This window comes from Cervus canadensis, chromosome 18, assembly GCF_019320065.1.
Source record: "Cervus canadensis isolate Bull #8, Minnesota chromosome 18, ASM1932006v1, whole genome shotgun sequence".
Classification (NCBI taxonomy): domain Eukaryota; kingdom Metazoa; phylum Chordata; class Mammalia; order Artiodactyla; family Cervidae; genus Cervus; species Cervus canadensis.
Genome location: NC_057403.1, coordinates 23780358 through 23791042, shown reverse-complemented (window position 1 = coordinate 23791042; position 10685 = coordinate 23780358). Strand labels below are relative to the sequence as shown.

Here is a 10685-nt window from a genome sequence, read left to right as displayed (position 1 = left end):
ACAACTGGCTCCTGGCATCTGGTTGCAGTGCTCAAGGATCCCAGAGCTCATTTCAGATCATTGATGGTGCAGTAGGGGTGGGAGTTGGTTCCTGACACCGTTGGATATGAGCTCTGGCGTGTGCCAAAGGTTCATTGGCCTGCTAGTGGCTTCTGGGGCCAGGGTAGGGTTCTGGCCTGCACTGGGAGATCATAGCTTTTTCTCTCTTTTTTTGGCTGCACTGGGTTTTTACTGCTGCATGCAGGCTTTCTCTAGCTGTGGAGAGCAGGGGCTGCTCTCTAGTTGCAGTGTGTAGGCGTCTCATTGCGGTGGCTTCTCTTGTGGAGCACAGGCTCTGGGGTGCACCGGCTTCAGTAGTTGTGCTTCATCGCTCAGTAGTTGCTGTTGAGTCCTGCTCCAGGCTACAGGTGCGAAGCTTTGCACCAAGGCCACAGAAGCAGGGCCCAGAACCAAGGTCACCTCCGAAGCTGACTGACCCTCTTTGTAACCTTTCCAAAAGCCCCCTGATCATCACTAACAAGCTGCCTGACTCCCAATTAGGCAAAGATGCCCACTCCAGTAAACACCCTATGGCGCACCACCCAATCACCTAACGCAACCTTCCAGCAGAAATTTTCTTTGTCTGGAGGCTATAAAAGTTGGCTAGTAGCCCAGGAAATGCTTTGCCTCTCCCTTGAGCTAAGCCCGCCGTTTTAACAGCATCTCCTGTTCAATAAATTCTACTCTCCTCTCATTCTGCCTTGTGTCTGGAAATTCATTTCCAACCCGAGTTCGGACCAAGACAGGAGGGACCATGCCCCTGCCCTTCTAGTGGCCCAGCCGGAGTCATCCAGAACCCACGCCCCGCAGGCGGCTGGGCGGGGCCTGGTTCCCGCACCCACGAGCCAACATGGCAGCCGCCGCGCTCTCTAGGCCAAATGCTCTTCAACGTGTCTGCTACTGATGTCCGAGTTTCCACCGGGAGCCACAGTCACCCCCACCTCCGCAGGAGGCTCTCCAAGACCAGCAGGTAGGTCTGGCCCAGGCTCCCACCAAATCGCCGCTTTTGCCCTGGGTCTATTGCAAAGTGCCTTTTTAAAGGGACGTCTCCACCTCCCCGAGTCCTCTGGGGCTCCCGCAATCCGGCACTGAAGTGAAGTGTTAGTTACTCCATCCTGTCTGACTCTTTGCGACCCCATGAACTATAACCCACCAGGATCCTCTGTTCATGGGATTCTCCAGGCACGAATACTGGAGTGAATTGCCATTCCCTTCTCCAGGGAATCTTCCCGACCCAGGGATTGAACCTAGGTCTCCTGCATTGCAGGCAGATTCATAACCGTTTGAGCCACGAGGGAAGCCCTGCTGAACTTTAAAGCCAAATGCTCTGGGGGCTCATCTTCCTGGTGCTGGGGTCAGGGGCTGGGGACCCCGATGTGGTGCTCAGAACTCTTTCTCCTGAGGGAGAGCCTCCACAGGACATCTGTTCTCCAGCTTGTGGGTTGCCCACCCTGGGGTATGGGATTTGGTTGTATCAGGAGTCTACCCTCCCACCTGTCGCACCATGGTTCCCTCCCTGAGGTCTTTTTGAAAGTATGTGGTTTTTTCCTACTTACGTGGCTGCACCAGGTCTTAGTTGAGGCAGGTAGGCTCTTTAGTTGGTGCATGTGGGATCTAGTTCCCTCACCAGGGATTGAACTCATGCCCTATGCAATGGAAGCACGGATTACTTAACCACTGGACCACTAGGGAAGTTCCCATTTGGTAGGCTCCAACTCCTTTTCATTGATGGCTGTTCTGCCGACAGCAGTGACCCCAGCGCGCTGGTGAGAGGAGGTGAGCCCAGGGCCTCTTCACTCTGCTGCCTTGGCTGCTTTTCTATTATTTCTTTTTCTTTCTTATTTTGAGTTGGAGTAGACCCAGGGTTACAACAGTGCCCCCTCCCAAGCCCATTTTTGTTATTTTGGTTTTGATGCTCTGTTCTACTTGACGGAACAATGTCCAAATCTACATGATGGGGTCATGGTCCATCAGAGTCATAAGGCTAAAGAGGCTTCATGTAGCTCCTTGGCAGCTGGGTTGGTGGCCTGGTATTCAGGCCTCCTCCGGAAGCCTGTCCTTTCTCTTCCTGGCTGAGCCAGCGCTGGCTTTTCTTTTTCCCCCACGCTGCTTGGCTTGTGAGATCTTAGCTCCCCAACCAAGGATCGAACCCTGGCCCTTGGCAGTGAGAGCGCAAGGTCCTAACCACTGAACTTCCAGGGAATTCCTTCCTATTATTTCTTTTTTTAAATATAAATTTATTTTAATTGGAGGCTAATTACTTTACAAAATTGTAGTGGTTTTGACATACATTGACATGAGTCCCCCACGGGTACATGTGTTCCCCACCCTGAACCCCCCTCCCACCCTATTATTTCTTTAAATAAATTCTCAGCCCTCTCCTCTCTTCTCCTGAGACACCCACTCCCCTAATGTTGCCATTGCTAAAACAGATAGCCCTCCTAAAATTTCCTCATTTAAAAAATCTTATTGCTATTTTCTCTTCTACTTGTATTACTTATAGATTTCTATCTTCAAGCTTGTTAATTGTCTTTTCCAAACATTGCGTGCTCTATTTCCAATGCTTTCTGGTGTATTCTTCATCTCATCTACTGAATTCTCCCGCTCCAGAATTTCTAATTTCTCTTTAGAGTTTCAATTTCTTTGGTAAAGTATTTCATCTGTTCATTAATTTTAATCCCGAGTTCACTGAACTACCTTTCTGAATTTTCTTGTAGCTCTTTGATTTTCTTCACAGAACTATTTTGAATTCTCTACCAGTGAGATCTCAACACTCTGCAACTTCAAGTTTAATTTCTGGAGGATTGTCATTTTCTTTTGGGTCACAGTGTTTCCGTGGTTCTTCATGGTTCTTGACGCGTTGCTCCTCTGCCGTTGTATCTGAAGTAGGGGGACCCTTTTCTGCTTGGTGCTAACGATTTAACAGGTTAGAAATTGAGGCATTCCAGAGAGTTCCCTGGCGGTCCAGTGGTTAGGACTCTGAATGCTCATTGTCAAGGGCCAGTGTTCAAACCCTGGTTGGGGAACTAAAGTACCGCGAGCGAGGGGAGGCCCGCAAGAAAAAGTTGAGGCGTTTCTCCCATTTTCCAGTAGGTGGTGCTATAGCAGAAGGTTTGGATTTCTCTTTTCGGCGCCGCCTCTGGTTACACTGGCCCTTGCCACCCTCCATGGCTTTTACGGTTGCTCCAAACCCTCCTTATTGCTCCTTGTGCCTCTGGGGTCACCGATGCCTTGTTTCTGCCAGTATTGCTGGTATCGCCGTCTGGGGCTCGGAGACGGTGGGCTCTTCGCTTACTTTCGGGATCCGCGCTTCTTGCAGACTCCGCCCCTGAGGGGAGGGCGAGGGTGGCGGGGAGCTGGGTCCAGGGTTGTAAGGTTTGTCCCTGTCCAACCCCCTCTACGTGTACAGATGTGTGGAATTCTCTGGACACCTGGTCTGGTGGACCGAGGTGCCTTTATTGTGTTGTGAATGTTTTAGTGGTTGTAGATTGAAGAGGAAAGAGTTTTTCATCTGCCAAGTTGCTGATGTTATCTTCTGAAACAGTTATTTTTCGTGCCTGCTTCAGTCGTTTCAGTTGTGTCCAACGCTTTGCGACCCTATGGGCGGACTGTAGCCTGTCAGGCTCCTCTGTCCATGGGATTCTCCAGGCAAGAATATTAGAGTGGGTTGCCGTTTCTCCTCCAGGGGATCTTCCCGACCCAGGGATCCAGCCTGAGTCTCCTGCATCTCCTGCATTCTTTACCCACTGACACACCTGGGAAGCCCAGCTATTTTTCATTAAATAGTTAACATGTAATTTAATTTCTTTATTTATGGTGGCTGTGCTGCCTGGCTTGTGGGATCTTAGTTCCCTGACCAGGGATTGAACCTGGGCCCTTGGCAGTGAACTCCAAGAGCCATAACTACCGGTTGTTGTTGTTTAATTGCTAAGTGAGGTCTGACTTTTTTGCAACCTGGTGGACTGTAGCCTGCTAGGCTCCTCTGTCATGGGATTTCCGAGGCAAGGATACTGGAGTGGGTTGCCATTTCCTTCTCCGGGGTTCTTGCCAACCCAGGGATGGAAACTGCATCTCCTGCATGGATGGGTGGGTGGATGGCAGGTGGATTCTTGACCACTGAGTCACCAGGGAAGCCCTCTAACCACTGGACCACCAGGGAATTCCCTAATGATTTTAAAAACATTTAAAAAATGAAGCAAATACATATTTTAGAAACAGTCTTAATTTCTGATACAGTAAATATTGACAGACATAATGCACATAAACAAGAGCTCTTTGGTGTTGTCAATAATTTTTATGAGGCTAAAGAGGTTAAATTTTTTGAGACCAAAAAATTTCAGAAACATTGTCCTTGAGAATTCAGTAATACTTAGCTGAGCCGGTTAAGCAAGTCTCAATGTGACATTGAAAGGGCGTGCAGTCATCAATTGTCTTACTTGCAGACTGTGGATAATTTTTCATAATGTAACTCCATGAGGTCAAGACCATTAACATCACTCCCATTTTACAGATGAAAGACTGAGAAGTTGAGTAGTTCCCTTCATGCTCACTGCTGGTAAGAAGCAGAGCAGGGATTTGAACCGTGACAGTCCAGGTCCAGTATTGGAGTATTTCATTGCCTCTGCCTAGTTGAAGTGCCACCATCGGTCAAATCAACTATCGTCACGTGGGAAGTAAAGTCATAATGGTCAAACATCATTAAGAGGGTGGAATGAGATTCTTGGAGAAAGGAGGACATAGTGGGTAGACATCTCAAGAAGTGTCTTCTCAAGTCAGAGTGGAGTCCTGGGTAAAAACGTTTTCTCATCAGCACTCCAGTTCCTTTCTGAAGGTGGTGCATTTTGGCAATCACTGATGAATTGATTATGAGTATCAGTTTTGGAAGTCAGACTAGGGTTTGAGTCCTAATTGTACTGCTTCTTAGCTGCATGAACTTGGGCAAGTGTGATGGTTAATTTTGTGTCCACTTGGCTAGACTGTGGTAACCAGTTGTTTGGTCAAATTCTAGTCTAGGTGCTGCTGCAAAGGCATTTCTTACATGTGATTATACATAGTTGGCTCTAATCGAAGCGAATGTCTTTTCATAATGTGGGTGGGCCTCATCCAATCACTTGAAGGCCTTAAGAGCAAAAACTCAAGTTTCTTGAAATAGTGGACTTCCCTGGCAATTCAGTGGTTAAGACTCCTCACTGCCAATGCAGGGAGCTTGGGTTTGATCCCTGGGCAGGGAACTAAGATCCCACACATGCTGAGCAGCCAAAAGGTTTTTTAAAAAGTGGAATTTTCCTTCAGATTGCAACATAGATATTCTGCCTGAGTTTCTAGCCTTCACATTCAAGACCACAACATGAGCTTTACCTAAGTTACCAGACTGCTGGCTTCCCCTTCGAATTTTGGACTTGCCAGCCTCCACAAATTGTGAGCCAGTTACTTAAAATCTTTTTCTCTTTGTCTGTACAGTATGCATGTTCAGTTGTTTCAGTCATGTCTGACTCTTTGAAACCCTATGGATTGTAGCCCGCCAGGCTCCTCTGTGTGGGATTCTTCGGGCAAAGAATACTGGAGTAAGTTGCCATGCCCTCCTCCAGGGGATCTTCCCGACCCAGGGATCGAACCCATGTCTCTTATGTCTCCTTTATTGGCAGGTGGGTTCTTTACCACAAGTGCCACCTGGGAAGCCCGTATACAGTATATATGTATACATGTATAATGTACATTATACGCACATACACACAAACATAAATGACAGAAGTTTTTCCTATTAGTGCTATTTCTCAGGAGGACCCCTATTGAGACAGCTAGTGAGCCTCAGTTTTCTTATCTGTAAAATACATATGCTAACGCTAATAGTCTTTACAACTGTGAAAATTCCATGAGATGCCGTATATAAAGCACTCTTAATGAATGACCATGGTGGGTATATCATCTATGTGACTGGTTTCCAAAGATGGCCCCTCATGAACCACAGCGCTCAGGATTCGCCTCCTTGGGTATGGCCTCCCCTCCCCTGAAATGAGCTGGGACTTTATAACCCATAGAATGAGGCAGAAATGTGCTAGCTTGGGGCGTGAGCTATCGGAGGGCCTGGCAGCTTCCCACTTTTGCACTTTTGGAAGCCCACTTTTGGAGGCAGCCACATAAGAAATCTGGCAGGACTTCCCTGGTGGTGCAGTGGATAAGAATCTGCCTGCCAATGCAGGGGACACGGGTTCGATCCCTGGTCCGGGAAGATCACATATGCTGTGGGGCAACTAACTAAGCCTGTGTGCCCCAACTACTGAGCCCGCATGCTGCAGCTACTAAAGCCCGTGTGCCTAGAGCCTGTGCTCTGCAACAAGAGAAGCCAACGCAATGAGGAGTTGGTGCACCTAAATGGAGAGTAGCCCCTGCTCTTCACAACTAGAGAAAGCCCAAGAGTAGTGATGAAGACCCACTGCAACAAAGAAGAAAAAATGAAAGAAAGAAATTTGGCTACAGTGTTGGAGAGGAAGAGGGTTTGGAACTCCATGAAGGGAGAGGCCCAGCCTTCCAGCCTGCCCCGACCAGGATGACAGACGGGTGAGTGACATGTCCTGGACATTCCAGCCTAACTGAGCTTCCGGCCAACATCCCAGGAGCAGAACTGCTGAGCTGAGCCCGTCAACCTCCAGAAGAGTGAACAGTGAAAAGATAGTTGTTGCTTAAAGCCACTAAATTTTAGGGTGCTTTGTTGCACAGAGAGATAACTGGAACATCAATCTTGGGGGCAGAGACTCTCTTCCCCCAGAGTTCATAAAGAGAGGCCAGTATTAGTTTGGAAGAACTATCATGTTAATTTGCCTGGACTTTGTCCCTGGTTCCCAGAAGGTGTCATGTAAGTCTTTGGAATTTCCAGCGACAGTGTTTCTGAATGCAAGTCCAATGCACAGTGAGGTCAAATAACACCAAGACGTCGGGGTTTGGAACAGAGAAATGTTTATTACAGGGCCGCTCAAGGAGATGTGGCTCGTGCCTTAAAAATCCCAAACTCGAAAGCTTTCAGCAAAGCCCTTTTACTGGCAAGGTGAGGGAGAGACATGGTTGGTTGTTGTAAGCTTCCTGGTGTCAGATCCTTTGTGCTTGAAGTTAGGTCAAAGGTCAGGTAATGATGTTCCTGTAAATCTCCTAACACGTTACTCTCTAAAGAAAGGGCAATGTCCCAAGGTACAACTTTCACCCTCTGAATCCGGGTCCTGGCTAAGGTGGGGGGGTTCCCTGCAGGGGTCATTACCCCGCCGGGGAGCGTTTATCCAGCACAGCACCCAGTCTGGGTCCTCCCACAGTGCCCAGGTCTGGCTGAAGAGGCAGATCTCAGATGGCGGTACCCTCCAGGCCAGGTCCCCATGCCCTGCCCAGCTGCCATGTCTGAGGGGCTGGGTGCCCAGGATTTAACAGGCCCTCAGACTTCAGGCTGTCCAAACAGGGGCTGGGTCCCGCAGACTGTGACCCATGCTGGCTGCCACTGCCGTTAGGCCATGGTGGCAGGGACAGAAGCCGCTCACCACTGCCTCAAGGCCTGGGCCCTGCCAGGGTGGCCTTGGTGAGGACCCTGGCGTCCTGTTGGACACAGCCCCAGCCTGTTCCCTGGGCCTCTTAGCTCACCCCCCAGCCCGAGGCTGGAGAGTCTGGAGGGCCCCTGGGAGAAGGTTGTGATCCACCTCTTACCTCAGTCTCCACAGGAGAACCACCAACCGCAGGATCACTGGCCAAAGGAGGCCTCTAACCTCTGAGCTAGCAAGTGGAATGGTGATAAAGGTTGCCTGGTAACGGTAATCTGTGCCTGCTAGCAGCTGTCCCTGTTATAATAGGAGTGTCTTTGTTACTCAGGTTGGGAGAGGTTTGGGCCACCCCAGGGGTTTTAGGGACTTTGAACCTTGCAATTTAAGTCTGAGCCTGGTGACCCGGACTGTAAAGAATCTGCCTACAATACAGGAGACCTGGGTTCAATCCCTGGGTCAGGAAGATCCCCTGGAGAAGAGAATGGCTACCCATTCCAGTTTTCTTGCCTAGAGAATTCCATGGACAGAGGAGCCTGGGGGGCTACAGTCCATGGAGATGGAAAAAGTCGGATGTGCTGAGTGACTAACGTGTTCAGGGCTCGGTGAGCTTCCCTGGTTGGTAAATACGCTGCATGTTTTCAGGCTTCCCTCATATCTTAGTTGGTAAAGAATCCGCCTGCAATTCAGTTTTCAATTAGCAATAATCGTGCCTCGGATAAACCTCATTGGCTACGATACTGCCACTGCGCAAAGCTAAGAATCCGCCTGCAATTCAGGAGACCCCGGTTCGATTTCTGGGTCAGGAAGATCCCCTGGAGAAGGGATAGGCTACCCACTCCAGTATTCTTGGGCTTCCCTTGTGGCTTAGCTGGTAAAGATTCCACCTGCAATGTGGGAGACCTGGGTTCGATCCCTGGGTTGGGAAAATCCCCTGGAGAAGGGAAAGGCTACCTACTCCAGTATTCTGGCCTGGAGAATTCCATGCACTGTATAGTCCATGGGCTCACAAAGAGTCAGACATGACTAAGTGACTTTTGCTTTCACTGCATGTTTTCATACATGGATGTGTTGGCAGGATGATGCGTCCCTGAGGATGGCAATAATGTCACATTTGGGAAACCCTCCCAGATCTGGTCCTACTTGTCTGTTTCTCTGAGCTGGGGTTATCATTTGTATCTTTGGCTATCATGAAACTATAATCATAACTATGGTGCTTTCTTGAGTTCTGTGAGTCATCTTAGCACATTATTGAAACTGCATGGGGAGTGAGAATCCTTGAACTTGAAACCAGCCAGTCAGAAGTGGGCGAGGCCGGGACCCCTGAACTTACAGCAGGTGTCTGTAACTGAGTGCTGTGTCCTTGACCTGGGGAGTTGGTATGAAGTCACTACATGGTGACAGTGCTGCTTAAATTGTCCGGGCAAAAGCAAAGGCTCCTTAAAGTGCTTTGAGAGACAAAAAGAGGACTTGATTTTGCTCCTGAGATGAAAGGGGAAGAGGGGAGAGGGGAAAAAGGGTTGAGGTACAGAGAAGTTGAAAGGAGCCAGCCAGGTGGGGAGGACTGTCCTCCATGGGGTGACCCTGTGACCGTCCCCCCACCCCACCCCGCTCCAGATCTTCAGTCAAGGCTACCAAAGTGAAAGGGTCTGTTGTGAGAGTGGACTTGATTGGAAAGGTATGAAGGAACTGGTAGGGAAGGGGAAATTTCGCCCTGCATCCGTCCTGAGGTCTCGTGGCTGGACTAATAGTAAAATTAACACAAGACAGATTAACAGGAGAAAAAGAAACAAAATTTAGTTTCTGTGCATGCAGGTCTCATAGAAATGGAATCTAAGAAGTGGCCAGGGGAATTCCCTGGTAGTCTAGTGGTTAGCACTTGGCGCTTTCACTGCTGAGCCCTGTTTGGGGAACTGTTCCCCTGTTTGGAGAACTAAGATCCTGCCAACCGCTTGGCAGGGCCAAAGAAAGGGGGGTGGATTATACCTCATAGGATCATTGAAGAATGCAAGAATTGCAAGAATACAATCATGGTGGTAGATAGAAATATAATACCCTCATAGATTATGAAAAGGCCTTTGAGAGCTTCCCTGGTGGCTCAGTGGTAAAGAATTCGCCTGCCAGTGCAGGAGACATGGGTTAGATCCCTAATATAGGAAAATCCCCAAATCCCGTACGCCTAGGGGCAACTAAGCCCCTGAACCACAACTACTGAGCCAAGCTCTAGGACCTGGGATCTGCAATAAGAGAAGTCGCTACAATGAGAAGCCTGAGCACCACAACTGGAGAGTAGCCCCCACTCTCTGCAACATGGCAGTGAAGACTGGGCACAGTCAAAAAAAAAAAAAAGGCTTCTGACAAAATTTGGGACGTTTCACTATTGTTGGTCCTTTAATGGACCGGAACCTGCTGGTCCGGAGTCGACGATAAGAAAGTAAGCGAGAGAAAGAGGCTGATAGCGCTTGTTGGTCCTTTAATGGACCGGAACCTAGTGGTCCGGAGAGTTAAGAGAGAGAAAGAGGCTGACATCCCCTGGTTTACGCGGAAAGCCGATAGAGTCCTGTTCTTAGGGCGCTCGCTGCTGCACGTAGGCACCGGGCGCCCTCTCGAGTGGGTGAAGGCGCAGCGTGCCTTCTCGAGAGGGGCTTAGAAGCCCGGGCAAGAAAGTGAGCTCAGCGGGCCTCCATGCTCCAAGGAATTAGCCAGAAAGAGAGAGAGAGAAAGACAGGAAGAATAGAAAGAAAGAAAGAAAGAAAGAAAGACACGGGGACCAAAGCTCTGATGGAGCAAAGGTGTTTTAATCAACATGGCATGGGCATATATACTGTAGTTATTCTCAGCAAAGATAAAGATTAAAATTCCAGACTTGCTATCAAAGAGAGAGTTGCAAACAATCACCTTTTCATAAGAAGGAAGAGGGTACTTATCACTGTAATGAGAAATGCCTGGATTCCTCAGCACTGGGAAAGGCGTGCCTCTCCTCTTAATTCCTGAATAATCAATAAGGGCCAGAGGGTTCCTGACAGATCCAAAACAGCACACAGGAAGCCTCTTGTTAAACGCTTCCTGACACACTATCATTCATATTATTTTACCTTAGAAAGTACTAGCCAAGGAACTAACAAAGAGAAA

General features: G+C 48.8%; 1 pseudogene; it reads right to left on the bottom strand.

Moving 5' to 3' along the window:
• Positions 1-8187: 8187 nt before the first annotated feature.
• On the bottom strand, positions 8188-8311 carry LOC122421863 (annotated as a pseudogene).
• Between the last annotated feature and the right edge of the window lie 2374 nt (positions 8312-10685).